General features: G+C 31.8%; 1 protein-coding gene across 10 annotated transcripts in view; it reads left to right on the top strand.

Moving 5' to 3' along the window:
- The window catches only part of Nbea (neurobeachin), a 673,150-nt gene that overhangs the window by 294,659 nt on the left and 351,316 nt on the right, over window positions 1–27,175 (top strand). The gene's annotated exons all lie outside the window — the stretch shown is intronic.

The following is a 27,175-nucleotide window of genomic DNA, read 5'->3' on the forward strand; positions in this document are numbered from 1 at the left end:
GGAGAACTGCAGTGTCTGCAAGAGGAGTATATGGACACACCTTTGGTGGTCGGATCTACAGAACTCCAAGACTCAGGACAACAGCAGGGGTGGATATACACCTTTGAAGGCACAGTAGTCAGGAGGAACATCACTGTGGAAGCATCTGATGTAACAGTGAGGAGCCAGCAGTTGGACTCTGAAGAACTCTACCAACAAAACTCAATCCCAGTACCTATATCCAGAAACCAAGATAGGTTCCAAACCTAGCACATTTCTAGGATGTAGTGTGGACACTATCACAGAATTGTAAACACCAGAGGTATTTTACTACTTTTCTTTTCCCTTATTTGTTTGATTGCCTATCCTTTCCTGTCCGATTAAATGTTATCTTTTGTTTTCTGTTCTGTATGTTTTTTTTTTTAATTTGTATTTTTTTCTTTCTTTGGTCTCCTTTTTCATAATTTATTTTTTATTCTGTTTCTCTTCCTTGTCTTTTTTTTTTTTTTCACTGCTTAGGTTTCTTCTCTGTTTCATTTTGTTCTATTGATCCTCTTTCTTTCCTGAACTACTTCTTGAATTTAAACTTCCAAGTGAGTAATCATCCTCTGCCCCTTCTGGTTACTCCTTCACATTCTATTTAATTCTTTTCCTCCTGTGTCCTTCATTTTCCAAAAACTCAGATGTTTATCCTTTGACCTCTACCCTTGACTCTACTACATCTGACTTATGTCAGCACTCGAGGTAAGATCCCCTACCAATCTTAAGTCACTCCCTTCCCACAGAAGGGCAGAATCACTCCACTCAGTAAAAAATCACTGCATATACGTACACAGTATATGTTTGCTTTTGTTATATAACCTTAATGTTTGCTTCTGTGGATAGAGGTAGCAGATTAATGCTTACATAGTTTGTCAGTAGTTAAACTGTACTTGAAACTGTCATTACTATTCACTGTACTGTTTTAGCTAGGATGTCATATATGTTATAAACAGCTTTTCTTCTCTATATGATGACACTGTAATAATATGAGGCCATAATCACCACAGCCCAGGAACAAAAGGATTGGGAGGTGAACCAAATAGTAATTTTCCATTCTTTACAAATTGGGAAGATAGGTTCTTGGGATACCTATGAAAAAAACACCTACATTGAGAGGACATCCCTGAAGCACAGACATCTCTTAGGGAAAGATCAATACTAATGATAAAGCTATATTTGTAAGAAACTGGTAACCATCAACTTAGAAAACAAAATAAAATAAAAAATGACAAGATGGAAAATGCAACCCCAGGCCCCAAGCTCACCCAGGACAATTCCAGAATTCAGTGATATACATGAAATTGGAAATCAAGCCCAGGAACTTTCTGAAATGATAGCAAGACAGTCAAAAAAAAAAAAAAAAAAGTGGAAAAAGCTACAGAGAAAATGTTCTCTCAGATATAAAAAGAAATGATACTTAAAGATCTTAGAGGAGACAGATAAAATAATAAATGAGCTCAGAAAAATGATGAAAACAAAATATGCCCATTGTAGGAAAATAATGGAATCCTTGACACAGACCCAAACATAAATCTAAGAGATTAAAAACCCCATTGAAAGTATTTTCAACAGATTGAATGAAGAAAAGGCTAAAACTTCAGATCGTAAAAGAGATTGAACCTATTAATCATGGAAAGAAAGATATTTTTAAAATAGCAAAAGACCATGAAATATCACCCCAACAGCTACAAGGGGAAGCAAAGAAGAATAACATAAGATTGGGGTCAATGAGAAAGCTGGAGACAACACAATTGCCATTAAAAAAAATTCACAGAAATAATGGCAGAAAACTTTCCAAGTGTGAATAAAGAATTTGACTACAAATAAATGAAGCACCTATAACTCCAAAAAGCTATCTATGAACATAATAAAACTGTACCAAGATATATAATAATCAACATCCAGAAATTCAGCAAAAGAACACAATATTAAAAGCTATTAAATGAAAGAAACAGATCACCTATAATGGAAAGCCCACCAGAATCACAGCAGACTTCTCAACACAAACCTTCAGGTTAGGAAGAGCTTAAAATGAAGTATTTCAAGTTCTGAAAGAAAACACCATTCCACTCAGAATAATGTACCATGCAGAACTCTGTTTCAAAATTAATGGAGAAAAAAGGTACTTCTTTGGTAAGGAAAAGCTAAAGAAACTCATGACTGCCAAAGCAGTGCTACAAAGAGTACTGAAGGGTATTCTAGACAGAGATGAAAATGACTGCAATTCCAAGGACAGTGACAGAAAGGAACCACCATGCATGGTCAGCAATTAGTGAAGGGGAAAAGCAGAGGACCAACAACAGGAAAATAGCATGACAAAGATAAACCAATATGTATCAGTTATTACCATCTATGCAAATGACCTCATTTCATAAAAGAAAGAAAGAAAAGAAAAGAAAGACGAAACAGACTGGCAGAATGGATCAAGAAAAAGACGGTATGGGCAGTTATATTGAAAATAACAAGTAGCATTATAATACCTATTATTGATTTCCTTTTATCTTGTTTTTAAGTCCTGTACTACGTTCATTGTTCAGTTTTGATTGATTGTGCTCTGTTTTATTTCGTTTGGTTTTATTCTCTTCAAAACAAAACAAAAATTGAAATTAGCCCATGCATATGATCTGACCATAGTGCAATAAAGTTAGAAATTAATGGCAAATAAACCTCAAAAGCTCAATAAACACATGAAAATTAAATAACACCCTCAGTGGGGTCACAGAAGAGATCAAGAAAAAATTTAAACTATGACTGAAGGAGATACAGTATACTGCAGATACAATATACCAAAACTGGTGGGATGCAATGAAATCACTTCTGAGAGGAAAATTTATACCAGTTAAGTCTCATGTTAAGAAAACAGAATGAGCACAAATAACCTAACGATGCACCATAAACTTCTAAAAAAAGAAGAGCAAATCAGGCCCAAAGCCCTTGCTTTGGAAAGGAATTACAAAGATCAGAGTAGAAATTGATGCAGTTGAGACTAAGAAAACAATACATAGAATTAATTAGGTGAAGAGATGACTCTTCAAAATAATAAAATTGTTAAATTGCTAGCCAACCTTAGCAAAAAAAGGAAAGAAACTACTCAAATTCATGCATTGAGAATTTTAAAAGGTGAAATCTTTCCTTGAGTAGGATACAAATTTTTGAAGAAATGGATTCTTAGAAATGTATGAGTTACCAAAGCTGAACCATCAAGATGTAATAGTCTGCCTAACTCAATATCAGTTTATGAAATTGAAAACAAAATTAAACCAAAACAGTCAGATCAAACAAATTAGTCCAGTCCTTATCAACCAAAACAGTCCAGATCCTGATGGATTCACTACTCAATTCTACACGAAATTTAGAGGAAATATAATGCTAGTGCTACTGAAATTCTTGAATGAAAATGAAAAGGAAACAGTAATTCCCCCTCGCCCCCCCCCACACACACACTGGTACCAGAGATCAAACTCATGACCGCCTGCTTGCAAGGCAGGTCCTTATGCCACTAAGCTAAATCCCCATCCCCTGCTCACTAATTCCTGGATGCAAAGTATTTCCCTGGTTCCAAAATCAGAGAAAGACTCAACCAAAAAATAGCTACTGGCCAAAAACTATCTAATGAACATAGATACAAAAATACTAAGTAAAATACTATCAAACAGAATCCAGCAAAGTATCGAGAAAAATTATACAACCTGACCCAGTGTAATTCATCCCAGGAATAGAGGGATTGTTCAACATAAAAAATCAATAAACATAATATACACGGTATCAATAGAGCCAAAGAAAAAACTCACATGATCATCTCAATAGTTACATAAAAGATTTTTAATTCCAGTGCTCATTCATGATAAAAACTGGAGAAAATTTAAATAGATGGTGTATTAGCCTATTAATTTGGTAAAAGCCATCTAAGACAACCAAAAAGCTAACATCATCCTAAGTGGACAAAAATTAAAAGCTTTTACTCTAAAGTCAGGAAAAAGAAGTGAATGTCCACTATCACCACTTCTATTTAATACAGTTCTGGAAACATTACCCAGAGCAATTAGAGAAGAGAAAGAAACAAAAGGAGTAAGAATCGAAAAGGAAGAAGTTACATTGTCATTGTTCACAGATGATGTGATATCCTCTACCTAGAAGTCCCCCAAAACTGCACCAAAAGACTTCTACCTTTAATATGAAAATTCAGTAATGTAGCTGTATACAAAGTCGTCAATCAGAAATCAAAAACAGTCTTGTACACACACAGCAAACTCAATGAGACCGAAATTAGGAAAACAACAACTTTCAGTATAGCATCCACAAAAATGAGATTCTTAGGAATCAATCTAACAAGTACAAGATCTATACATGGAAAATTAATGTACTCTGATCAAGGAGATTGAAAAGGATGTCAGAAAATAGATACCCTATTGCTTATGGTTCAGAAAAACCAACATTGTAAAAATGGCCATACTCCCAAAACTGTTATACAGATTTAATGGAATTCCAACCATTAGCATACCTCACAGATCTAGAGAAAAAAAATTCCCAGAATTCGTTTGGAAACAGAAGAGACCTAGAATAACAAAGGCAATCCTAGGCAAGAAAGATAAAGCAGGAAGCAGCTCAATGCCTGACTTGAAATTATACTGCAAAGCTCCTGTAATCAAATCATCATGGTCCTGCCAAAAACATAGACCTGAGATTCAGTGGAACAAATTCGAAGATGCAGGTACAACTGCAAACACAACCAGCAACCTATCATTGACAAATGGATCAAACATCTGGAAGAAAGATAGCCTCTATTAAAGAGGCTTTATTAAAAATGGTGCTGGAAAAAATGGCTTTCTGTATGTTTAAGACTAAAACTAGATCCGTGTCTATTACCACATATTAAACTAAAGTCAAAATAGATCAAAGATCTAGATATTAAAACAAATACTAAATCTACTGGGAAAAAATAAGTGGAAATCTTGAAGACATAAATGTAAGCAGAGTTTATGAACAAAAAAGCAAACTACACGAAAAACAAGTCAACAATTGAGATATTTTATTTAAAAAGTTTTTGCACATCAAAAGAACTCAACCAACAGAATGAGAAGTGAATGCACAGAATGAGAAAAAAATTTATTCATTTGTCCATCAGACAGGATTTCTATCTGAAATATTAAAATTGAAAAAATATGCTTCCCCCAAATTAAAAATGAGCATCTGAGATGCTTACACACTTCTCACATGAGGAAATACAAATGGCTTACAAAATATGAAAGAACGTTCAACATGCTTAGTCATTGGAGAAATATAAGTTAAAGCAACACTGAGATTCCAACACTGAGAATGGTCATCAAAAAATCAACCAATAATATGATGCAGAAGCCGTGGGGAAAAAGAAACCCTTCTCCACTGTTATGAGAGTGCAGACTGGTGCATCCACTGTGGAAATAGGTGTGGATATGCCTCAAAAAATTAGGATTGGAGGTCCCATTCATTCCAGCTATTCCCTTTCAGGATATTTTCCCAGATGAATTAAAAACCTCATACCACAAGCAATATATGTGCACCCGTGTTTATAGCAACACAGTTTGTAATAGCTGCATCTTGGAAACGATCCAAATGCCCATCAAATGTGGGATGTATAAAAAAGATATATTTTTATACAATTGAGTGTTCCTCAGCTATAAAGAAGGATAAACTCAAGACTTTATAAGTAAATGGATGCAGAGGCAGTACCCATAAGTGAAATACATCAGACACGTGTATAATTGTCTCCATAGTGTAAAAACTCAAACAGTAAATAAAATCTATTATGTACAATAGATATTGTGAAGTATGAAGAAACTTCAAAAAGAGAAACTGGAATGAGGAAAAGAGAAAAGGAAAGAAGGGAAATGGATTATAGATATAGATATAGATATCCTTTAACATAGTTATAATTGCTATTAGTTCATTGAAAAGGAAGATTTGTGCCTATATTGATGTTCAATTTTTCATACCTATATCTTGTAATATGAGCAACTACTTTGAAGATAACAATACTCAATGTTCTAACTCAATGTACTCAATGTTACTCTTCTTCAATCTTGCTTTGAAATTTGTGCCATTGTTTTTTCTTTAGAAAGAAATTATGTCGAACATCTTTACTTTATAAGAAGTACACATAAGTAATGATTTAATGTGAATATTATACTATAGTTATTTTCTATTGCTAAACTTATCTAATTTTTATAAATAAAAACTAAAAAAATCACATATTCTATTTCAGAATTGTCAAATCCATTGTGTAATAAACATTTTTCTTATGTCCTTCATTTTACTTTCATGGGATAAAAGATAATACAATTAACAAAGTCAAAACTAAGTTTTTTGTTCTTCTCGCTGCTGGTTCTGGGTAGATATAACTGCACTATTCTATAACATTGATTCTGTTTTCACTAAATTTAATTATATTGTCTCTAAAACATTAGTATGCAATGAAAAGATTCAGTAGTACATTAAAGAGAAGAATGATTAGTAGAAAAATATGACAAAAATGACAGTTTGTATAGAATTATATAGCAAACTTGGCAAGTTAAAATAGCATTTGTGTAGGAGTCATGTTCCTATATGTCAAATTCTTATTAAATAATGTTGATAGAAAAATACTACGTTTTGACACTAACAGTTCTTAATTTTCTGTTTCAGTCTTGCTAACTCTGCCTGTATTTTGAAATATATTTAAAATATATAATTTGTTCTGTATTGCTTCTGACAAATGACAAAGTGCAACAGTTACCTTTTATAATTTACCAAATTTATGGTAGTTAAGAATAGCGATGTAAAAGAATATTGTTGTTAACATTACTATTGAAGAATTTTAAAAATAATTTATGTGGTTATATTTTATACAAACTCAAAGGAGTTTGTGTAAAATATGATTATGTGACCTGAAAAAATGGGAAAAAAACTTAATTAGGTCCTATGCTACATGTAGACAAATAATCTAGTAAAAATATATCTAAGGAGAAAGTGTATATAAGGAATAAGGTTTATTTGAAAATCATTTTTTGAGTATTTATTTTGTATTCGTTAAAATGTTAAAATTTCAATTTTATAGCATGTTGGCCTATTTGACATGTTATCTAAGATAATCTTACAGATCTGATGAATAAGACTAATTCAGTGCACTCTATCATGTAAAAGTAAAATTCTGTTTCCTGAAAAAATGAATAATTTTTTTGTAATCAAACATCAGATAACTAATGCAGGAAATAAGTTAGGCAAATAAATCATAAATTTTTGGTCTTATGGAATGCAATCATTCTTAGCGTGTTGGCAGAAGATGCAAGTTCTTGCAGTAGGATGACAGCAAGTTCAAGGCCAACCTGGGCTACATAGTGAACACAAGGCTAGCCTGAGCTACATAATGAGACCCTATCTCAAAATAAATGTAATCATGACTCTTGGGAGATTTTCATATTTATTATACAGTGTATACTTTCTGCTTCCTGAATTTAACATTTTGTTTTGTTCTCCTACGGTTTAACAAATCTTAAAGTAATTTGAGTTTACAGATTGTCTTTAAAGGTCTAGATTGTGGGCCACAGATAATCTTTATCCCATATATTAATTTTTCTGTGTATTTTGTTTGTTTATATTCTTTGAAAATGTAAAAGCTGTGTTTATTAGCCATATAAATACAAGCTGCAGGATGAATTTGCCCTATAAGCCACAGTTTCTTTTTTTTTTTTTTTTTTTGTCTTTTTCCTTTTTATTAGTACCAGGGATCGAACTCCCAACTGCCTGCTTGCAAGGCAGGCGCTTATGCTGCTGAGCTAAATCCCCAGCCCCCAAGCCACAATTTCTTAAATCAAGTCTAATGTAAAAGGTGATACCAGTCGTGATAAGAAAAGTTAATTTACTTTCACCTACATTGTCTTTAGTTTCATTTCGTTGCTATTATACTGTCTGATTGTATAACCTGAATATCTCACATGAAATTAATACATATTTTCCATTATAAGTACTCACAATGCTTTTCTTCATAAATGGCTACAGGGGCTATTTCCCTTGCTCTTACTTATTACATGGTGTTCTGGATATTGGTTCTCCTTGAAACCTTTGCTTAGGAAGATAAATTTCCCTGAAACACCAAAGTGAGCCATGTGAAATGAAATGCTGCATTAGAGAACCCTGAAATACATTGACTACAGAAACCATTTCTACTTAAAAAATAAATTATTTTGATAACAACTAGAAAGCATCTTCTGTTCATTGCATATATGGATGAACAGGATAACAGGTTCTTGATGAATTAGTAATACCAGCTACCTCAGTATTGACATTTACTGATACAGTAGCATAGTTAAACACTGTAAGCCACGTTGCCCTCCATTATAGCAAAATTATCGTCTAAGGATTAGAATATCATATCTGTTACATAGTATGCTTTAAGTAACTTTAAGAATTTTGCTTTAAACATGTTTCTATGCTGCTTTGTCAGTGCTTTCAAGAGGATGAGGATATCAAACTAAATTCTAAAGCTAACAGTAACAGTGTTTAGTCAGTGTTAAAGCTTTTTTAGCAGTGTAGTTTTTAGTTTCTATGCAAAATTCCAAAAGCCTTTCTATGAGAGTAGTTTTACCTTCCCGTTTTAACAACCAGAAAATTAGACAAAACATATGAATCAACAGTTTTTATATATATTTAACAGTACACCTCAGGTAATTGTAAACACTATGAAAGTCTGAGTAATTATGTGGACTCTATGATTTCTTAGGCACATTTTCTAGAAGCATATTCTTGATTACGGTGCAAGAACAGAAATCTCAAGTAAATGACAGCAATTTTGCAAAGTTAAGGAGGCTGTGATCAGAATGGAAGCCATGGCGGAAACTGCAGAGAAGGGAGTTACACAGTAAGGCTCTAGAATTCTGAAGATGATGCTTTGACTTTGAAGCTGGGCATGTATAACCACAATTTCCAAAAAATGGTTAAAATATGACTAAATTTTTGAAGTAACTAATTTTCTGAGCTAACAGAGGGAAAAGTAGTGTTCTGCCTTGTCTTTCCAGTGTGTTCAATCTTCATTAATTACTTGGGACAGTAAGTAGCAAACTCAGAAGGATTTTGCATTATTAGTAAAGGTATTTCTAGAGTGAGCAATACTTTTAAACCATTTTAATCTGGCATCAATTTTAAAAAGATATCTTCAAAGTAGAACTCAAAAAGATCAAATTGCTTTACCTATCTGTAATACAGTTGTGAAAACAAAACCCTAAATGTAAAAGGGATATAGCAAAATTCAAGTGATTACAAATATAGTTTTCACAGTGACCATCACTCAAAAACAATATTATTAGGCATGAAACAAAGCAATGGTAAAAGTTAATAAATAAACAAGGAAAATCATTTGCCGAAAGTTTTTCACAAATGTGGAGGGTAAAGGTTTAAAATACAGTGATGGTATGGTGTCATAAAAGTGTGTAAGGAAAAGCTGACACTGAAGAAAAATGGACAATAAGAAATATTATGGGGAATGAAAAAGTCTAAAGTGAAACTATTTGAATTAGCATATTTTATACTAATTAAGAAATCCCAATGAAGATGGAGAGGAACAATATCTTTCCAAAGTGGAAGCAAAAAAAAAAAAATGATTACAGGGTAACCAGAGCCATAGGAATCTGTGGGATAAATCATTCAATCTAACACACATGCACATGAACTTGCGTTCCATGTGGACAGAAAGGAAGAAAACAGATCAGTGGTCTCCAGGAGCTGTGGGTGAGGATAAGACCTTAGTGTATAGGTATAGTACAGGAGCTCTTATTGGATAGAACTAGTGTGCATTCTGATTATTGTTGGCATTTCAAAGATCAGTATATGTGTTAAATTCAAAGCTTCACATTAAATAGATTCGTGCAGTAAAAACTACAAACATTGCTGAAAGAAATCAAAATGACTAATTGAAAGATATCTTATACTCATGGATTGAATGATTTAGTATTTCTGTGATGTGTATGCTATCCAAAGAAATTCACTGATGTTCATTATCTTTATCAAAACCTCTGTGTGTTTTGTAGAGAGATAGAAAACTCAACCACACAATTAATCTAAAGCTACAGTAATCAAAACAGTCTCATACTAAAGTAATGATAGCTGTATAAATCCATGGGATAAGCTGTAACCCATAAATACATATTTATGTATGCAGTCACATAAATTTTGACATGGTTGACAATATGTTAAATGCAGATAGGGTAGTCATTTCACCAAATGGAAAAAGTGGATATGCAAAAGAATGACTGGATCCTTGCCTAACACTGTATACAAAATTGAAGACTACTGTACCATAATAGCAGAGGATTTCACAATATCCAGTGGCCATATTACTCAAATAGAAAACTAGTAAAAAACACTGGACTTAAATTACATTCTAGAGCTAGTGAATCTAATAGATATGCAAAGAACATACCCTCCAACAGATGCAGAATCCACATTCTTCTCAGCTGTACACTGAACACTTTTCAGGATGGATCATATTTAAGCCACAAAATAAGTTTCAGCAAATTTAAGTAGACTGAAATCATATAAAGTATTTTTCTTGACCACCGTGGCATAGAACTGGAAAGTAATAATGAGGAACTTTGAAGCATACATGGAAATTTAACACTTTCTGTACAACCAAGTGATCAGTATAGAAATTAATAGGAAATTATAAAATATTCTCAAGACAAAAATGTTAACACACTGTACCAAAATCTGTAGATACTTCAAAAAACTCTTCTAACAGGAAAACTTTAATAGTACATGACTACATGAAAAAAATAAGAAAAACTAAAAAAAAAAAAAAAAAAAAAAAATACAGCCTAATTTGGCAACACTGGAAATTAGAAAAATGAGTGCAAGTAGCATGTTTCATTTTAAAAATACAAAATACCAGGCCAAAATTAATGAGATAAAGATGAAAAATACAGTAGAAAAAGATCAACAAATTTGAAGTTAGATTTTTGAAAAGGGAAGGATAAAACTGACAAACTGTTAGCTATACTAAGAAAAAGAAAAACTGAAAATTAAAAGGATATAATTTCAATTGATTATAGAAGTGCAAATTGTCAGACTATCATGCACAGTTAGAAAGCAAATAATTGAATAGCAAAGAAGTTGATTATTTTCTAGACACATGCAACTTTCTAAGATTGAATTGCAAAGAAATAGAAAATCTAAATAAATGGATGAGAAGATTGAATCAATAATGTAAAAAAATTTCCACCAAGAAAATCCCAGGACCTGAGAGTTTCACTTATTAAACTTTGTCAGACATTTGTAACCCAGCATTTTCCTGACACTGAAGTCAGACAAGTGTACTATAAAAAATATAAAAATATGACCCATTATTATCAATGCAATACTATCATGCTTTAAAAAATATATAATGATTTGCAACAACATGGTTGAGCCTGAAGGCATTAGGTTAAGAAAAAAGGTAAGGGCTGGGGATTTAGCTCAGCGGCATAAGTGCCTGCCTTGCAAGCAGGCAGTTGTGAGTTCGATCCCTGGTACCAGTAAAAATGAAACGGACAAAAAAAAAAAAAAAAAAAAAAAGGCAGGTACAAAAATAAATTCCTCATATATGGTATCTAATAACTTTGATTTTGTAAAAGTAAGAGAGTGACATGTTATTTATTAAGAGTTGGGGTTGAGATGGAGAATTAAGCAGTTGTTAGTCAAAGAATAAAAGTGTCTGTTAGATGGTTTACTGTACAACCTCATGACAATAGTTAATAGTATGGTATGGTATTGCAAAATACTAAGAGTGGATATAAAATGTTCGTATCATAAAAGTAGTGACTGTTAGTATTTTATTTGGCTCAATTTAGTCATTCCATGGTCTATACACTTGAACATATACACAGTAAATGAATATAATTTATCAATTTAAGAAGTAAAAAATAATTCTAAGAAAATATCTATGACATTAGATTTAGTGTTAAATACACCCTTAAAGGCATTGTCAGTAAAAGAAAATTGGAAAAATCGGACTTCATAAAGATTTAAGCATGTTTCTCTGTCTCAAAGATAGAGTCAACAGAGAAAAGCAACCTACAGAGAAGGAGGAAATATTTGCCATATGCATATCTAACAAGGGATCAATATTCAAAATATGTAAATAACTTAAAATTCAATAGAAAAAAACTCACATAAAAAAAGAAAATAAGACCCGAACAAGTATTTTCCAAAGATTTAAATGAGCAAAAAGCACCTGAAAATACTCACCATTGCTGAGTATTAGGGAAATGTAAATCAAAACCACAATAAGATTCCATGTCACATGCACTAAAGTGGATAGTCGTGACAAAGTAACAAATGTCAGAAACATATGGAAAAGGTGAATGATACTCTTGTGTACTGTTGATATGGACAACAATATGTGGTTTCTAAAAAATAAAAACAGAATTTCCATCTCATACAACAGTTCAACTTCTGGATATGTAGCACAAGGCTTGGAAAGCAGCATCATGGAGAGATATTTGCATACCCTTGTTCATAATAGCATTATTCACAAATGCTGTGCTATAGAAGTAACTCATATCCATTGATACATGAATAGATAAGCAAAATGTGATATGTGCATGCAAAGGAATATTATTCAATCTTTAAAAGAAGGGAAATTCTAACCTATAACAAAATATAGATGAATCTTGATGACATTATGCTAAGTCGAATAAGCAGGACCTGAAACAAATATTACATGATTCTGTTTGTATCTAATGTTCTTACCATAGTCAAAGGGACAGGAAATAGAATGGTGGTTGCTATAGGTTTAAGAGAATCAGGAATGGAGAGTTGTTTAATGAATGTAGAGTGCAAATTTTGCAAGACAAACGAGTTATATAGATAGATAAAGGTGAATGCTATACGACATTATGAATTAATGCAGTACTGTTGAACTTTACTCTTAAAAAAAGTTTGACAGGAAAGACTTTATTATGTGTATGAAACCATACAATTCAATATGTAATACACATATGTATTATGTGTATGAAACCATAGTAAAACTGAGAAAAAAATTCATAAAATTGGAATTGAATAAATTCTATTAAAAACAGACAACAGTAAAAAGCTGATATAAACCTTATATAAGTTCTAAAAAGTAGATACATTTTACTTGTAATCTTCACATCAGCACTTTTGTGTATTGGTTTCATCTTTTGTTTTCAGTAAATATGTATCAATGTAAAAGCAAGTTTAAATGATCAATTTTAATGTATGAGCAATTTAAACTTAAAAAATGAAAAGTTGTAAACTGTAAGATAGAGCTCACTGGATGAGAACCTCTTTAGTGTGTATAGCGTTTCCATCCCAAGAAATGCCAAATTTTTTAAAAATGCATTATAAAAAAAGACACGTTATTTAAAAATAGAGCACTAGATGAAATTGGGAAAGAGGAAAGAGTTTCACCTCTTAGCACTTAATTTATCAGAAGTTTTAACTAGTGTAGTAAAACACAAAAATAAGATGCAGATTAGAAAGGAGAAAAGCTTTAATTTCAGGTGAAATTATTTATGTATGTAGAATAGTATAAGTATCTAGTAGTGTATTACTGATTCACTATGTAAATTGGTAAAACCATCTTCAGTAATAAATTGGAAATTTCACAAAAGTAACCATTTACTTAAAATTTGGCACAGCAATTCCACATGTAGTTAGTATTTAAGTCACTTGCAAACATATGTCAACATAAAGAATTATTTAAATTTCCAATGCAGCATTCATAATAATCACATCAAAAATCAGCCACTTACTGTATTCACCAACAGATGAGTAGTTATCAAATAATTATCTATCCCTAAGATAGATTATTAGTAACAAAAGAATGAATTACGTCTAGTAAACTGCATAGATTATTAGTAACAAAAGAATGAATTACGTCTAGTAAACTGCATAAGTTTCATAAATATGTAAAGAACATTGAGCCAGGCTCAGATGAGTTCATGCTGTATTATTTCCTTTTTTTTGAAACATTAGAAATTAATGCTTTGCTAAAAATTTATTGTAGCATGAGGAGTATTTCTGGAAATGGGATTGAAACAATAACAATAGCAACTTTGCTACATAAAAATAACTTTGTGTGCTAATATTTAGATCAGTAATTGATCCAGGCAATTAAATACAAGCCAGTATATGGGTTATTCTTACATTCTTCTCAGTTAAATAATAGAAACAATACTGCCTTATGTACATTTTGGTAGTATTTGTGTAGAAGAAACAATCATTCTACATGGTGATTTATGTTTACATACTGTAATTGCGTAATTCAATGAATTTAATTTTTTAAATAATTGATGAGTATAAAAAAGGGTTTCAGGTAAGTATCATAAATGAATTACTTTTTAATGACCTTGAAACACTTTCCATTAACCTACATATTTCCAGCTGACTACTTTATATCATAAACTTCTTCTGAGAAGATTGATCTATTACCCCCAACTAAATTTCCCTTGACAGCATAAAATTATAGTTTGTTGTAGCACAATGTACTTTTTTTGCATTGCGTGTATCAAAATTGCAGTAGTAGCCAATATTTGAGTAACTGATAAAGTCTCTATTCTTCAAGACTTTAATCTCTATGAGAATTCTAGGAACTAACACAGTACCTGGTACATAATATACTCAGAAAAATATTTATTAATAGGTAAGAGGGTAACAGAAAACTTGAAATATGTGTTAATAGGTAGGGGTATAGAAAAATTGTTTCTATAGTCAAATAGATTCAGTACTTGGTTTTAAGTGGTTTCAATGATAGAGAAAGGTATAATTTAAAATACCAAGAAAAAACTGATTTTTCCATAATTAACTCATTAGAACAGTGAACATGCTATGTGTAATGGTGACAGTAAAAGTTCTTGTGTTTCCCAATTTTTAATACATTTCAATGTAAAAATTCAAGTTTTGTGTATATTTTAGAGAGATGATCTTTGCTAATATTTACCCTGTTACTTTGTTTTCAACCAGAAGTGAAAATTGGGTAAAATAGCAGTGCAATACACACAAAACCACACGTGTACAGTGTGTTGTTCAGCTTTAACCTGGCAAAGAACCAGGTATAGTGAGGTATATAGTCAAGCACAGCCACAAAAGCTTGCTTTGTTCATAGAAATTACTGAACATTATGTAAAAGCAGTATGTGGAAATGAGATTACAAAGGCAGCAACAGGAAATCTGACAAATGTATGAATTATAGAGAAAAATACAGATCACAATCATTCTTGAAAGAATTTGAACAGAGGACAGAATTAAATCATGAATAAGAAGCAACCTTGTAAGACACAGCAAAGGTTAAATACAAAGGGAGCTTGAGGACAGAAAAAACAACTAAAATTTATTGAACGAAAAGGATGTTAAGTAAGGGTTGAGGTGTGAACAAGGCAAGATAAAGAAAGTACAGTTGAGGGGGCTGGGGATTTAGCTCAGCGGCATAAGCGCCTTCCTTGCAAGTGTGCGGTCCTTGAGTTCGATCCCTGGTACCAATAAAAACAAAAAAGACAAAAAAAAGAAAGTACAGTTGAAAGACCATTTCTCTTAAAATGTGTAAAGTGAGAAGAAGTCACTGGCTACATTTTGGACATCAGTACAGTGCAATGCAATTGGCCACCTTATGCACAAACCTAATCTCTGCCGAAAAACGAAACACATCTCTCAGCATTTACTTGAGCCCATCATAAAACTAAAATACTTCACAGCTACAAGATGAACAAAGACATAATGAACAAAGACATAATCTGTAAGTGATTTTAATCTTAATACTACCACCAAGTAACATTTATTTGTGTATTCTTCATTTTTAAGTCTGGAGTGAAATAGAAATCTGAGGCCTAATTGACTAGTAACGAGTATTTTTCCATATCATTTTCTTCCCACTGTCATGCATGTTCTTTTTATACCAGTTCAGCTTAGTAAGACCTAAATAAGGACATAGAATTAGGGATATTTAACCCAGAAACAAGCATGTATACATTAGTACAGGGTTTGGCCGATGTTCTGTAATGACCCAAAGAGTACATACTTATGCCTTTACAACTGCACACCATCTTAACTGCTCAGCATTACCATTGTGCTGGACATAGCGATAAACAGTATATAAAGAAAAAAGCATGGCTATGTTCTAGTAAAACTTTATGAGTACTAAAATTAAAATTAAATAACTTTCAAGTGTTCTGAAAATGTTTATCCTCTTTTCCTAGTCATCTCAAAGTGTAAAATGTATGTGGGCCTCATGGAAAAAGGTGGTGTGTCAGCACTACTGAGCTGATTTTCAGACTGCAAATTATGACCCATGTGTGGTGTTATTCATACAGACATTCACACGTTTTTTTTTTTTTAATGTCATACTATGCAATTTTCAGAATGTCACAGGGAACAAAAAGTACCATTTCATAAATCATTTATTTTAGCTCTGTATATTGAATTGTTATATAAAATGCGTAGCTATTTTTTAAAAAAAAATTAAAAATCATCAATCTGTTTACTGACACAGAGGTTTCATGTCAAGGAAAAATGTCTCTGTTCAAATTTACCCAGCTTTTTAGTTTGTTGAAGCTACACTCAAAGCAGATACTAATTTTCAGTCCAAAACTTCTTGTACCTAATTAAAAACTAGATACAGATTAAAGAATTGTATAATGCTAATGAAATTGCCTGGTTTCTGAGAGCTCAGAATAAACCCTGATATAGCTCGCAGGAAACACAAAAAACTATTGAGTTTAAATTACTAACATTCTGATTAGTAGTAGTATCCACCTAAACAAGCAATACAACTGCAAGAATATATACAAGCATACATTTTCCTAACGCTTCGTCTGTCTGTCCAGCTGTTGTTCCTTACTCCCTTAATTTCAGACTGTGAGCTCAGGCGTAGTGCATGTCAACTGTGGCCATCAGTCTGCAGTTTGTCTCAGGTATCAAAACATAATTTTCCATATTATGAATGCTCTTTCATTAGATGAGTTGCCATAACTTAGGTACTATGGATCACAAGAGAAATAAACCATCAAGGACTAACTCTTGCTAAAGAAGCCTGAGGAAGTGAATAGACATTTCCTGACTTGCACCTAGAATGGTTGTCCATTTCCCATGTCCGCCCTTTATTTCCATATTGTTTATCACATCCAAATCAGGTTGACTTTTAAAGGACAATGTTAATACATAATGAAATGTTTTCCAATTCTTTAAAGCTCTTTGGAATTCATTTTGTTAAAATTGTGTGTGTGTGTGTGTGTGTGTGTGTGCGCGTGCATTTTGAATTTAAGTCAGTTTCATAAGAGACTCTACTCCAAAAGTAAAGATCACCACCTACTTAGGAAAAGGTCTGGTGCACTTAAATTCGGACACCGTACTGTAGACTTGAGTAGTTATATTTCAATATCTGTAGAAATGTCTTTCTAGAAATTTTAAATGATGAAACATATTGAGAAATATAATTGAAAAACTATGAAGTATTGCACAAATGCATCAATTATGATTTCTGTTTTGAGATGTTTTCATAGTATGCTAAAATATTTTTTCATGTAAATTGTTCTCTGACATTCAAACTTCAATGCCAAGATAGATAGACAGACATGTACATTTATATTTATATAGTCCTCTGCAACTTTCTGTCAACATTTTGAGGGACAGAATTTTATTGCCTTACATCTCTTATGATTAGAGTAGCCTTTCTAAATTAAAAAAAAATCCATTTCTGCTACTTTCTCAAATCTAGATTAGTATTTCCCCTTCCTGCTGTAGCTCTTTCCTCAGAAAGCTTATATGCAGAATGAGTTTCTTTGGTTTCTGACGTTTGCTAGATCATATTATCTTGAGAATATTTCTTCCTATAGAACAGTTTTCTTCTAGATGAATTCCATTTCATTTATGTCCTTCTGAAGTTTTTGTGCTAAATAAACATAGTTTTTGAGACTAACAGGATAATGTAAATAAAGATTGTGGATGTTTTTCATATATGGTACAATGCTGATCACTTAAAATCATTTTTCCATTTCATTTCTTTTAGCCAGTATGTATTTAGAACTGTGACCTCTGTGGACCTTTCCTAGAGAACTAATCTTTTTTGCACTGTATCTGTTATTTTCCTCTGTAGCCTTATTTTCACTGTTTTGTATAGACATTGTCTATTTATATTTTATGCTCTTAGTCTGTCTTGGTTAGTATCTAACTAACATAATTGCTTCTGAAATAATTGTGAGAAATAGCTTTTGTAACAGCTAAAACTTAAACTTGTGATACCAATTTTCTGCAGAATTTTCTTTCTCTTTCATATAAAAATGTGACTTGTCATGCATAATATACCTATTAAGATACTTAAACTGTTGTTTCTGTATTCCATAGTTGTTCTGACTCAAGTAAGTCCGACTCAAGATATCTTTATCATTAAACATATTGTTTTAACTAAATTAGTTAGAAAGATTATAGAGGTAATTTAAACGCAGAACAATGAAACATTTGATTGAAAAATGTATTCTTGTATTTACATTTTTGTTTTGTTATAGAGCAGGTTCTTGGGACTGTGTATACTATCAAGTGAAGAGGATATTTATATCAATTTAAATACCCTATTTTACAAATTGAATAATATAATTTTTGATTGGTAATCTCAGAATGCTTCCTATCAATTTTTAATTAGAAATTGATAGCTACATTCTTTCGAGTTAAATATTTTCATTTGGTAACTCTTAATCCAGCATTTTCTTATAGTAAGGATAGAAATTACTTTGATCACACCATTTATTTTACTTAGTGAGTCTGTTCAAATGTGGTTCTGAAATAACTCCTGGTCTCCTTAATTGAAACTAGTATATTTGTCTGCTGGGGTCCTCTAGTAAAACTTACACTTGTCTAGCTTGTGCAACATATCTGTTTCATATTTGTGCCCTGTCATATAGTGTACATAGTTATATTTAGGGCTGAATCATTGAATACCTTTAATTCTTGGAAATAAAGAATTGCCCCCTTTTTATTTTTTATGGCAACCATTTGGTGCTATTTATAGATTTCCTAATTCTTGTGATTTCAAAAGTTAACTATTTTATTAAAAGATCTGTATCATATATTGTAAGAGAAAAGTATAATTTACTTTTATATTTTTAGTTATAAGTTCTTTTTATTCCAAAGCAACTCATACATTTATTTCCTTTTTTTTTTTTTTTCTTTTCTGTACTGGGTTGTGAAAGCAGAGAGCATGGAATTAATCCCCAATCTTTCCCTTTTTAAAGTTTTATTTTGAAACAGGTTCTCACTAAGTTGGTCAGGTTGGCCTCAAACTTCCAATTTTCTTTTCTGCCTCAACTACCTGAAATTAAAGGTGTGTGCCTCTTCTTTATTGTGCAGTGTTGGACCATTTTCTGATATATAACGTCACTTTGAATTATGGCCAGGTGTGACTTGGATTTTCAGATTATGCAAAGTAATTTTGTTGATTTAGTGCTCTGTATTTTGGTGTATATTATCCATAATATGCTATTCAAATATATTATTCCTTGATGGAAGTTTGTATTTATAATTCTATGATATTTGAAAATATTTTCAATGTTATAAAATTCAAGGAACTTCTAAGATGTCTTTTATGCCTAAGAAAATAGAGTAGTTTATTATTCAATTCCATTTGATATTTTGCTTTAAAAGAAATTCATCTTGGATCAAATTTGACAGTTTATTGCCTTGAGCAAATCTAAGGAGCTTCATAAATTTGTTGTTTGTTTTCTGAGATACTTATCCAATCTAAACCTATAATTGGATAACATGCTCTTGAAAATAAAGCAGTCAGTTTTCCCAGTTGACTTCTACTTGAGTCTGTTTGAACCTTAAAGAATTTTTTTTTTGCTGTATATACTTTAATAACAATAATGATCAAATAATTTACTTTTACTAATTTTTTTTACTTTTGTCTTTGGCCTCATGAATGTATTTGATGAAAATGAAAATGATACATAGTATTTCTGTTTTAGGTAGTACGCTTCTTTAAGTGTTGGAAAGAAAAAGCACCGCAAAAGGCATTACTGTTACTGTTTTATTTAAATACAACTTTATATAGCTTAATCATAAGCCTGTTTAACTTGTTATATATTCTCTTTTGACTATTAGTATTACTTTATGTACATGATTGATGTATTATTCTGGAATATGTGGAACTAGGGTCTTTTTTTTTCAGTGTCAAATTTGAACCAGACATATAGCTCTGGATTAAAATTTAACTGAAGCTTTTGGAATTTGGTGGAGCTCTGGGAAAGAGAAGAAAGTTGGTACAAAGATGTGATAAAGTACTAACAATTGGTTCTGTAATTAAATGTAACCCAAAGAGAATTGCAAGTTCAATATGATTGATGATGGTGAAAATGTCTCTTATTGCCCTTATATCATCCTTTTTCATTGCTGTTGAATTAAATCAGGAAGTCAGGATAATGGCAGACAGTTAGGTCAGTCACCCTTTGTAAAATCTCCAGTCTGATGTTACAGATGAAAGTATCTCATACAGACCTCAAAAATAATTTTTGATGGGGAGGGGAGAAGTACGGTGCCATATTGTAATTCTTTTCCCATATAGTACTCTTAACAGTTTTTATCAATATGGATGTGCATATATCTGTAACTCACTGTTAGCTCCTTCAAACGAAAGGCTGTGTTGTCTCTGGTTTTCTTTTGGACCCTTCCTTAATGCAAGCCTTATAGGAGCAGTTTAATCATATTTCTTAAATCAGTAATTTAAATAAAAAATTTCAAAAGAAAAAACTTAACTCTAAACTTGAAAAACACCAAGTAATTTAGAAATTTTAACTTAGTTTTAGCATGTGTAAATGAAGCATAGTGTTTCAATGGAATGTGCAAATAGAAGTGAAAAATTACTTGGCATTGAACATTAAGAATTTGGCACAGTATTTTTCCTGATATGATGACATTTTTGATGGAATAGTGCAAATGTTTTTAAAGCATAAGCAATAAAACAATAAACTTGGGGTAATGAATCACAGTTAACAGATGATGATAATAATGCTTCTAAGGCATTAAAATGGGCCCTTTTTACAATCTGATCATTAACAAAATCTACATAGATCCATCACCATATGTTCATTTTTAATTGTTTCCTGTCATTCAGTAGAATTACGTATAATTCTTATGAGCTTCAAACTTGCTACTTTGCAAATAATTCTCAATTCCTAAGCTGTATCAACAGGTGATTAAAAAATTAGAGAATTTATTTTAATACACTAATCAACATGATTATTTGAGTATGGTATAACTAGAGTTACAGTTCACTTCATTTTTATGGGAAATTTAAATGTTTTAGATTTATAATTTAAAAGAGCCATTCACATTTGGAAATGGAATTTTGCAACCTATGAACATGTGGAATTTCACCATGGAAGACATGCTATGTCAGATTACCTTTACTCACTTTTATATTAATATTAATTTCTTTATTAATCTTTGAAAATATTTTATGAAAGACAATGCCATTCATTTCTTATATTTAAAAAGATAAATCATATTTTAATAAATGTCTGAAATGCAAAGCCAGGTGCTGTTTTGTTTTGTTGATATTAGGGATTGAACTTACATTTGCCAGGCAGGCACTATGCCACTGAGGTATATCCCCAGATGAAAGTATCTCATACAGACCTCAAAAATAATTTTTGATGGGGAGGGGAGAAGTACGGTGCCATATTGTAATTCTTTTCCCATATAGTACTCTTAACAGTTTTTATCAATATGGATGTGCATATATCTGTAACTCATTGTTAGCTCCTTCAAACGAAAGGGTAATGTGTTTTATAATTAAGGTATTTTGAGAATACCTTAAGGTATTTTGAGAATTAAAAGAGCTAGTTGTTACACACATGTGAATTTTGTAGCATCTTCAGGGAGGTCTGGGAAAGTTTCTTAAACACATTTATATGCCTGTAGTGACATGGATATTCTCACTAAGTAAAATGTTGAATTGCATCATATTATTCTGGCATAATTTTGCTGATAATTGATTTTGTCTTAAAGCTTTAATTTTGCACCCTTTTTTTTGGGGGGGGGGTAGAATTTTAAAATTACAGTGGCCATGCATCTAAAATGATTGCTTCTGCATTGAAAACATGTTTGCTGCATATATATACTATAGACACACATTACATATGTGTATGTATGTATTTGACATGTGTCCTGAGATGAATCCATTTTACTGGATGCCTATTTGCATATCTATTAGCTGTGGTAAATTTTTTACTACATTGGTATAACAGTTGAGTTGGGTGGTTGTGTCAGAAGCTTATGGCCACAAAATCTAAAATATTTCCTATCTGTGCCTTTAACAAAAAACAAAAACAAACCCTGATTCTTGGCTTACATTTTATAGCCAGAGACTTTAGTCTAAAGACAATGAGACTGTAATGAGTTTCTGATAACCAAGGTCTTAGTGAACTAAAAAAGTTGTGAATACATGGAATCTCACTTTCTTACTGTTCACAGTGGAGAGATGTTTGCCCAGTCAAAAGTGATCATCTTTGATACCCAAGTAAGCTGGTATAGATGATTTACATTAAAGTGAGCTTTTGCTTAATTCATGAACTTAACATTGTTTTAGTGTGTTAATATTGCAATATCCTCCATTTGTAATAGATTAAAATCTCTAAAGGAACATATTGACAAGTCTTAAAATGGTAGTAGCAGTGCAAACAGGAACTGCTACTACCTCTGAACATATTAAAATTTCTCTATTTTCATTACAATAATGAAAATGTAAATCATCGTTGTTATTTTGAGTGTTACTATAATGTTGATTTTATTGTTCTTTTGGTTTGGGTATTTTTGGTTTTGAATGCAAGAGTCTCATTTATTGCTTACTTGAGGATTTGACCTCATTAAGCAGAGATATTAAAATGTTAGCATTGCAAGTAGGTTTTACAGAGGAGCCAACCATACTGGTAAAGTAATACAATAAAGAACATGTTTCAGTAAGAGAATTGTGGAAAATGCAGGAAACAGCCATTGTGCTGGGAGATACATAAGCATCACAAGATCCTAAAGACATTCTTTATAGTATTGCACTCTGTCTTAGATTATTTCACAACATGTGAAAAGTAGAGATGAAAGACTTTTAGTATATGTGCTGCTGAAGCAAGCACAAGAAGAGAGAATTTTAAAGAAACTCCCAGCTATGCACCACTGAAACAAAGGCAGCTGAGGCATAGTGAGCAATCTTTTATTCTTACTTCGCAGCACTAGATTCCAACTTCCATTTTTCTAATTTATATTTCTGTAAGCCTCAAACATTTATTTCTCTTCCCCTTTTCTGCCTACCTAGACTCAGCATCATCCAATCGAGATATCACACACCCCTGTAAAATATCTTTAGGTAGAGCCACTGCAAGGCTTTTTGTGCTTTCACATCTTGTATTGTCTGTGAAGAGTCTGTGCCTTGCTGATTTGTTTATGTAGTCTGCCCCACTTTCTTCACTTCTTTTTAGTACCTGTGATGGTGTCTGGCACATTGTGCACTGTGCTCAATATATGATTTATTTAATAAGTCGGTCTGTTGTTCTTAAAATGCTCTTATTTTTCCTCAAAATCTTAGACTTCTTTTCTCTTTCAACTACACCAGTTGGTGAATGTTGATCAAATTAATATTTGAGAATATATTCAGCAAACGTAGTTCATGATTTTCTGTCAAATGCTACTCTTTTGGAAAGGGACCTTGATGAAAAATCATTGATGTCTTAAATGTGTGATTTCTTGTTTGTCTTTATGATGCTAAATAAATTTATCTCCCACCTTGATGTAGATATTTGTGTAGAAATGGAGTTTCTCCACAGTATTTACACTGGACCATCAAATTCAGCTGATGCATAAAGATTTGCCTGAGAATCTTACCACTCTTTATTAAAACATGTATTAAACATGTACTCATTATATATTATTGAAAGATAGACATACTTTTAACTTCACACTGATTTTTGGTTGTTTCTCTGACTTAGCATTTGTTGAAGAGTTTTATTTATTTATTTATTTTTGTATTGCTTTTTGTACAAGAGGAGGAGGAGAAGTTCTCAAAGTAGAAACTGACTTCCTATTCCTATTAAGTATAAAACCAAAACTACCAATTTTTTAGATAATGGATTACTTAATAATATCCATTTTGTTTGCTATATGGTTGTGGACCACCTTCAATTTGTCTACATAATTAATGTTCTCAAGTACTTTTATCTTTGCCACTTATTTATTTGACTTCCTCTACCAATAATAGTTCCTAGTATCATAAAAGCACTTAGTGAACAGTTTTCTCACTATGAGAGTATCTTCTTTTTGCAAGCCATCTTTTACTTAAGCCCTCTAATGTATATTGCCAGCAATCCATTTGCGCATCTACTTGTAGTACTGGGTTAGTATTTCTGGTCAGAATATTTATTCTGGTAAATACATATTTTGAAGTAAAAATACTTTATTAATTGGCACACACTCCTAACTGGAGTTGTGTTGAGAGGCACAAATGCACAGCTTCTTTGAGTGTTTATGTCTTAATTCAGAAGCACAGAGTAACTAGCTTTGTAATCCCAGCACTCAGCAGGCTGAGACAGGATTATTGCTGTGAATTTTAGGCAGCCCCAGCCACGTAACAAAACCCGTCTCAAACACACACACACACACACACACACACACACACACACACACACACACACACACACAGTACCATCATGGAATGGCAGTGCCATAATCCATCCTTTTCATCGTGTCCCTCATTTATAACTCGTTCTACTATCTTCCTATTAACTCTCAAAACTATTTAAATTTTCTTTGTCTTTATATTTATTTGATTTTTTTAACTTAGCCCTTAAGTTCTGCTTTAAAATACCTCTCTAATCTAGTCATGTATTCTCCTAAACTATAAAACTGTTTTCTGATATCTTCATTATTCCTTGCTTCCTCTGTCCTTTCTGCCTAAGCTATTATTTTCCCCCTATGTCTGATACACACTACTTTCTTCACCTAAAAGCTGTTATCTAAATTAGAATTAATCACCCCAATCTTTCTCACAATCTTACAATGCCTTAATTTTCATATTCAATTATTTATATAGCTCTGTAGTCAATGTAAAATGGGCTTTGTTTTTTTTGTCTTTTTCGTTTTTATTGGTACCAGGAATCGAACTCACGACGGCCTGCTTTCAGGTCCCCATTTTATCATTTACTGAATAAAACTTCTGAATTAGTCACTGAATCACTCCAGTTTTACCTATCTGTTACTAAGAGGACCAAATAAGAGAGCATATACAAAATTGATTTTTAAATAGTAAAGCATGTGATATTTAGGTATTTTATTTGAATCACAAAGAGTACTTGAAGAACTGTTGATAATAATGTTTTGGGTTTTAGTATACATTTTTAAGTTCCAACCTTGTATTTTGCCCTTAGGAGCCCCTGTCAAATGAATTAAATCGATTATAAATTTCTTGTCCAGTATTAAATGGATAAACCATACCTTGAGACATATCTTTGTAAACTATGTATGTATAGTTTATAGATTTTTTATAGCATCAGTAAATAAATAGATCTTTTAAAGCTTAAAATAGTTATTCCATATCATTCTTATTACTTATATCTTAAATTTTAAATATAATTTTGTTTAATACCAGAATAAAGTGTCATGCTTTATTTTCAATCTCTAGTAGAACATTGGCCTTACCTACTTGTTTTGGTAACGCTCTTACTAAGACAAATGACATAGGTCCAAACTAACTATATAACATAAATCTTCCAAAGTTGCCTGTTTGTGTTCTTACTGTCAAAGTTAGAGGTTTTTCCCCGCCTTTTCTTTTGAGGAATATCTGTAGTTCATTCTGTCCAAAACTAATGTTGTACATTAATTAGACAAAACATACTAATAAAGGTGTGAGATTCTGTGGAGTTGAAAGTACAATAGCCTTTTTGAAAATACTGAGAGCAAATACTGTTTATAAATTGCAGTTTTTTATATTTATTGTCATTCTTTGAAATAAAGCATTAGTGATTCATTTGTTTATACTTTTGTTATGATGAAATGGTAGTATTTCTAAAACTCATGAATGTTCTTTTAAAAAGTCCTTAAAAGTGGGACATTTAGGTTGTTTTAAAAAAAAACTAGTATAATAAGTGCAATGGCAAGTTTTTCTCTAATTTTATTTCAAGATATAATATGCAGAATATATGGTAAATAAATTCCTTATATCAAAGTCTTATTGTCTTTGTTGATATTCATACATTATCTTAATTATGACAGTGGTAGTGGCCCTTAAAGTTTTCAAAAAGTTGAGTGGTCAACAGGTGATAAATGTTCCATTAATTTTCCAGACTTCTAGCTCCTGAGCATGAGAATTGCTGATCAGTTACACCAGTAGTCTCCTAAATGAGCTTTTCACATCTGCCTCTTACTTCATTAGTTAACTGGCTGCCCAGAGATCTGATAAAATGGAATGCCAGTGCCTCTTTACTGCTTGTTCTGTCTGTACAATAAGGATCAGGTCTTTAGCAAAATAGGCACAAAGGGTATTTATCCACTGCCTACTATATATATATATATATATATATATATATATATATATATATATATATATACATATACCTGCTAGTGTCTACAAGACGTTTGAGATTCTTTATTGAAATTACTTTAAGAAAAAATGTTTCATTTTAACTTTCTTTTTAAAAACATTATAAGAATGGCATCTTTTATTATATGACAATTTTATTGATTATATTTGCCCTCAAAAAGAAAACACTTCATTTTTAAATCTTTGAATTTAAAAAATAATGAAAGATTTTAGAAATATATTTTAAAGTAGCAAGCATCATGATTAGTATACTCTTATCCAGGAATTGTTATTAATCCTTGGTTCCATCTTCCTGTGTGTTGGCATTTAAAAAAAAAATTCTAGCAGTTATGATCTATCTTCTTATTACATCATGTTACACAGCAGTCATCCTTTTAATTGGGAAAAATAGTGAATAACTAATGTTTAAGCTGTTTACTAGATGCTGTCTTACTTTTAAAATAGTATTACTCCTCAGTCACATAGTAGAGTGGAAACTTAATAAGCCCATTTGCATATAGTATTTAATGTAGGTCACAGCAAATAGTAAGTGGTTTGATGAGTAATCATATTTTAGGTACACATTACTTCACCTTTTCT

This window comes from Cavia porcellus, unplaced genomic scaffold (genome assembly GCF_034190915.1).
Source record: "Cavia porcellus strain 051 isolate PalLab524CR breed Dunkin Hartley unplaced genomic scaffold, mCavPor4.1 scaffold_21, whole genome shotgun sequence".
Taxonomy (NCBI): domain Eukaryota; kingdom Metazoa; phylum Chordata; class Mammalia; order Rodentia; family Caviidae; genus Cavia; species Cavia porcellus.